The sequence below is a fragment of the Triticum urartu genome, chromosome 7A (assembly GCF_056163025.1).
Source record: "Triticum urartu cultivar PI428250 chromosome 7A, HENAU_Tu73, whole genome shotgun sequence".
NCBI lineage: Eukaryota > Viridiplantae > Streptophyta > Magnoliopsida > Poales > Poaceae > Triticum > Triticum urartu.
In genome coordinates this window covers 547521029-547527543 of record NC_141879.1, presented here as the reverse complement: position 1 = coordinate 547527543, position 6515 = coordinate 547521029, and positions in this window count along the sequence as shown.

Here is a 6515-nt window from a genome sequence, read left to right as displayed (position 1 = left end):
ACACCATGTCCCTAGTAAGCCTCTAGTTGACTAGCTCGTTGATCAATAGATGGTTACGGTTTCCTGACCATGGACATTGGATATCATTGATAACGGGATCACATCATTAGGAGAATGATGTGATGGACAAAGACCCAATCCTAAGCCTAGCACAAGATCATGTAGTTCGTATGCTAAAGCTTTTCTAATGTCAAGTATCATTTCCTTAGACCATGAGATTGTGCAACTCCCGGATACCGTAGGAGTGCTTTGGGTGTGCCAAACGTCACAACGTACCTGGGTGTCTATAAAGGTACACTACAGGTATCTCCGAAAGTGTCTGTTGGGTTGGCACGAATCGAGACTGGGATTTGTCACTCCGTGTAAACGGAGAGGTATCTCTGGGCCCACTCGGTAGGACATCATCATAATGTGCATAATGTGATCAAGGAGTTTATCACGGGATGATGTGTTACGAAACGAGTAAAGAGACTTGCCGGTAACGAGATTGAACAAGGTATCGGGATACCGACGATCGAATCTCGGGCAAGTATCGTACCGCTAGACAAAGGGAATTGTATACGGGATTGATTAAGTCCTTGACATCGTTGTTCATCCGATGAGATGATCGTGGAACATGTGGGAGCCAACATGGGTATCCAGATCCCGCTGTTGGTTATTGACCGGAGAGTCATCTCGGTCATGTCCGCATGTCTCCCGAACCCGTAGGGTCTACACACTTAAGGTTCGGTGACGCTAGGGTTATAGAGATATTAGTATGCGGTAACCCGAAAGTTGTTCGGAGTCCCGGATGAGATCCCGGACGTCACGAGGAGTTCCGGAATGGTCCGGAGGTAAAGAATTATATATAGGAAGTGCTATTTCGGCCATCGGGACAAGTTTCGGGGTCACCGGTATTGTACCGGGACCACCAGAAGGGTCCCGGGGGTCCACCGGGTGGGGCCACCTGCCCCGGGGGCCACATGGTCTGTAGGGGGTGCGCCTTGGCCTATATGGGCCAAGGGCACCAGCCCCAAGAGGCCCATGCGCCAAGAGAAGAGGGAAAGGAAGAGTCCTAAAGGGGGAAGGCACCTCCTAGGTGCCTTGGGGAGGAGGGACTCCTCCCTGGCCGCACCCTTCCTTGGAGGAAGGGCCAAAGGCTGTGCCCCCCCTCTCCCTTGGCCCTATATATAGTGGGGGAAAGGGAGGGCAGCAACACCTAAGCCCTGGCGCTTCCCTCTCCCTCCCATGACACATCTCCCTCCTCCCGCAGCGCTTGGCGAAGCCCTGTTGGAATCCCGCTACTTCCACCACCACGCCGTCGTGCTGCTGGATCTCCATCAACCTCTCCTCCCCCCTTGCTGGATCAAGAAGGAGGAGACGTAGCTGCTCCGTATGTGTGTTGACCGTGGAGGTGCCGTCCGTTCGGCGCTAGGATCATCGGTGATTTGGATCACGACGAGTACGACTCCATCAACCCCGTTCTCTTGAACGCTTCCGCGCGCGATCTACAAGGGTATGTAGATGCACTCTCCTTCCCCTCGTTGCTGGTTTCTCCATAGATAGATCTTGGTGACACGTAGGAAAATTTTGAATTTTTGCTACGTTCCCCAACACTTCTCTCTTGTAATGAATCGAGTTTCCCCTTTGAAGTAATCTTATCGGATTGAGTCTTTAAAGACTTGAGAACACTTGATGTATGTCTTGCCGTGGATATCTGTGGTGACAATGGGATACCACGTGCCACTTGATGTACGTTTTGGTGACCAACTTGCGGGTTTCGTGACATTGGGAACCTATGCATAGGGGTTGGCACACGTTTTTGTCGTGATTCTCCGGTAGAAACTTTGAGGCACTCTTTGAGGTTCTTTGTGTTGGTTGAATAGATGAATTGAGATTGTGTGATGCATATCGTATAATCATGCCCACGGATACTTGAGGTGACATTGAAGTATCTAGGTGACATTAGGGTTTTGGTTGATTTGTATCATAAGGTGTTATTCTAGTACGAACTCTAGGGCTGTTTGTGACACTTATAGGAATAGCCCAACAGATTGATTGGAAAGAATAACTTTGAGGTGGTTTCGTACCCTACCATAATCTCTTCGTTCGTTCTCCGCTATTAGTGACTTTGGAGTGACTCTTTGTTGCATGTTGAGGGATAATTTTATGATCCAATTATGTTAGTATTGTTGAGAGGACTTACACTAGTGAAAGTATGAACCCTAGGCCTTATTTCCTGTCATTGCAATACCGTTTACGCTCACTTTTATCATTAGTTACCTTGCTATTTTTATATTTTCAGATTACAAATACCTTTATCTACCATTCATATTGCACTTGTATCACCATCTCTTCGCCGAACTAGTGCACCTATACAATTTACCTTTGTATTGGGTGTGTTGGGGACACAAGAGACTCTTTGTTATTTGGTTGCAGGGTTGCTTGAGAGAGAACATCTTCATCCTACGCCTCCTACGGATTGATAAACCTTAGGTCATCCACTCGAGGGAAATTTGCTACTTTCCTACAAACCTCTACACTTGGAGGCCCAACAACGTCTACAAGAAGAAGGTTGTGTAGTAGACATCAAGCTCTTTTCTGGCGCCGTTGCCGGGGAGGCTAGGTAAGCGGCACTCACCACCCATCAACTAAGCTCTTTTCTGGCGCCGTTGCCGGGGAGGTGAGTGCTTGAAGGTATATCTTTAGATCTTGCAATCGAGTCTTTTAGTTTCTTGTTTTATCACTAGTTTAGTTTATAAAAGAAAATTACAAAAAAAATGGAATTGAGTTTGTCTCATACGCTTCACCTTTTTAATATATTTCGTGAGTATGATGGAAAGGATAATTGTGCTCAAGTGCTAGAAGAAGAAATCTATAAAATGTTTGGCACTAAATCTTTGAATGATGAGCATGATTGCAATGTTGTTAGTATGAATTCCTTGAATATCCATGATGCTAATGATATGCAAAGCCACAAGCTTGGGGAAGCTATGTTTGATGAAGATGATATTTTTTGTCCCCCAAGTTTTGATGAGCAAATTTATTATGATGAAAGCATGCCTCCTATTTATGATGATTATATTGATGAAAGTGGATTTGGAGAGGTCATGACTTTATTTTGTGATGAATCCACTATTCCGGAAGAGGTTCCAATTGATTATGAGAACAAAGTTGCTATCTATGATGATTATTGTGATGACTTGTATGCTATAAAGAATAATTATATCCATGAAACTTGTCATCATGATTTTAGTTTTCAATTGGGTTATGCCTCACATGATAATTATTTTGTTGAGTTTGCTCCCACTATTATTCATGAGAAGAATTTTGCTTATGTGGAGAGTAGTAAATTTTCTATGCTTGTAGATCATGAAAAGAATGCTTTAAGTGCTGGTTATATTGTTGAATTCATTCATGATGCTACTGAAAATTATTATGAGGGAGGAACTTATGCTTGTAGGAATTGCAATAATATCAAGTTTCCTCTCTATGTGCTTAAAATTTTGAAGTTATGTTTGTTTTGCTCTCCTATGCTAGTTGATTATTGTTCCCATAAATTGTTTACTCACAAAATCCCTATGCATAGGAAGTGGGTTAGACTTAAATGTGCTAGTCATATTCTTCATGATGCTCTCTTTATGTTTCAATTCTTATCCTTTATGTGAGCATCGTTGAAATCATCATGCCTAGCTAGGGGCATTAAACGATAGCGCTTGTTGGGAGGCAACCCAATTTTATTTTAGTTCCTTGATTTTAGTTCCTGTTTAGTAATAAATAATTCATCTAGCCTCTGCTTAGATGTGGTTTTATGATTTTAATTAGTGTTTGTGCCAAGTAGAACCTTTGGGAAGACTTGGGGAAAGTCTTGTTGATCATGCTGTCAAAAACAGAAACTTTAGCTCTCACAAGAATTGCTGCCATTTTTATTTGGAGAGTGCTATTTAGTTAATTCTTTTTGCAGATTATTAATAGATAAATTCCTCAGTTCCATCAATTTATTTGAGAATTTATGAGTTTAATAAGTATACGTTTGATTCATATTGCTACAGACTGTTCTGTTTTTGACAGATTCTGTTTTTCATGTGTTGTTTACTTATTTTGATGAATCTATGGCTAGTAAAATAGTTTATAAACCATAGAGAAGTTGGAATACAGTAGGTTTAACACCAATATAAATAAAGAATGAGTTCATTACAGTACCTTGAAGTGGTGATTTATTTTCTTATACTAACGGAGCTTACGAGTTCTCTATTAAGTTTTGTGTTGTGAAGTTTTCAAGTTTTGGGCAAAGATTCGATGGACTATGGAATAAGGAGTGGAAAGAGCCTAAGCTTGGGGATGCCCAAGGCACCCCAAGGTAATATTCAAGGACAACCAAGAGCCTAAGCTTGGGGATGCCCCGGAAGGCATCCCCTCTTTCGTCCACTTCCATCGGTAATTTACTTGGAGCTATATTTTTATTCACCACATGATATGTGTTTTGCTTGGAGCGTCTTGTATTATTTGTGTCTTTGCTTGTTAGTCTACCACAATCATCCTTGCTGTACACACCTTTTGAGAGAGCCATGTATGAATTGAAATTTGTGAGAACACTCTATGTGCTTCACTTATATCTTTTGAGCTTGATAGTTTACTCTATGTGCTTCACTTATATCTTTTTGAGCGTGATAATTTTTGCTCTAGTGCTTCACTTAGATCTTTTAGAGCACGGTGGTGGATTGTTTTAAATAAACTTTATCTCTCATGCTTCACTTAGATTATTTTGAGAGTCGTTAATAGCATGGTAATTTGCTTAATGTTAATATACTTGGTATTCAAGATATGTGAAACTTTCTTTTTAGTGGGTTGAATACTAAGATAAGTTTGATGCTTGATAATTGTTTTGAGATATGGAGGTGATAATATCATAGTCATGCTAGTTGAGTAGTTGTGAATTTGAGAGATAGTTGTGTTGAAGTTTGTGATTCCCGTAGCATGCACGTATGGTGAACCGTTATGTAACGAAGTCGGAGCATGAGGTGTTTATTGATTGTCTTCCTTATGAGTGGCGGTCGGGGACGGGCGATGGTCTTTTCCTACCAATCTATCCCCCTAGGAGCATGCGCATAGTACTTTGTTTCGATAACCAATAGATTTTTGCAATAAGTATGTGAGTTCTTTATGACTAATGTTGAGTCCATGGATTATACGCACTCTCACCCTTCCACCTTTGCTAGCCTCTCTAGTACCGCGCAACTTTCGCCGGTACCATAAACCCACCATATACCTTCCTCAAAACAGCCACCATACCTACCTGTTATGGCATTTCCATAGCCATTCCGAGATATATTGCCATGCAACTTTCCACCGCTCCGTTTATTATGACACGCTTCATCATTGTCATATTGCTTTGCATGATCATGTAGTTAACATTGTATTTGTGGCAAAGCCACCATTCATAATTCTTTCATACATGTCACTCTTGATTCATTGCATATCCCGGTACACCGCCGGAGGCATTCATATAGAGTCATCTTTGTTCTAGTATCGAGTTGTAATTCTTGAGTTGTAAATAAATAGAAGTGTGATGATCACCATTCAATAGAGCATTGTCCCCCAAAAAAGGCCAAAAAAAGGGGAAGGCAAAAAAAAGGTCAAAAAAAGAAAGAAAAGGCCAAATAAAAAAAGAAAATAAATAAAAAGGGGCAATGCTACTATCCATTTTCCACACTTGTGCTTCAAAGTAGCACCATGATATAGCGAGTCTCATATATTGTGCTTCAAAGTAGCACAATGTTCTTCATATAGAGAGTCTCATATGTTGTCACTTTCATATACTAGTGGGAATATTACATTATAGAACTTGGCTTGTATATTCCAATGATGGGCTTCTTCAAAATGCCCTAGGTCTTCGTGAGCAAGCAAGTTGGATGCACACCCACTAGTTTCTTTTGTTGAGCTTTCATACATTTATAGCTCTAGTGCATCCGTTGCATGGCAATCCCTACTCCTTGCATTAACATCAATTGATGGGCATCTCCATAGCTCATTGATTAGCCTCGTTGATGTGAGACTTTCTCCTTTTTTGTCTTCTCCACACAATCCCCATCATCATATTCTATACCACCCATAGTGCTATGTCCATGGCTCGCGCTCATGTATTGCATGAAGGTTGAAAAAGTTTGAGATTATTTGAGTATGAAACAATTTCTTGGCTTTTCATCGGGGGTATAGAAGTTGGGAACATATTTGTGTGACGAAAATGAAGCATAGCCTAACTATATGATTTTGTAGGGATGAACTTCCTTTGGCCATGTTATTTTGAGATGACATAATTGTTTAATTAGTATGCTTGAAGTATTATCAATTTTATGTCAATATGAACTTTTGTCTTGAACCTTTCGGATCTGAATATTCATACCATGATTAAGAAGATTTACATTGAAATTATGCCAAAGTATCACTCCGCATCAAAAATTCTCTTTTTATCATTTACCTACTCGAGGACGAGCAGGAATTAAGCTTGGGGATGCCTGATACGTCTCCAACGTATC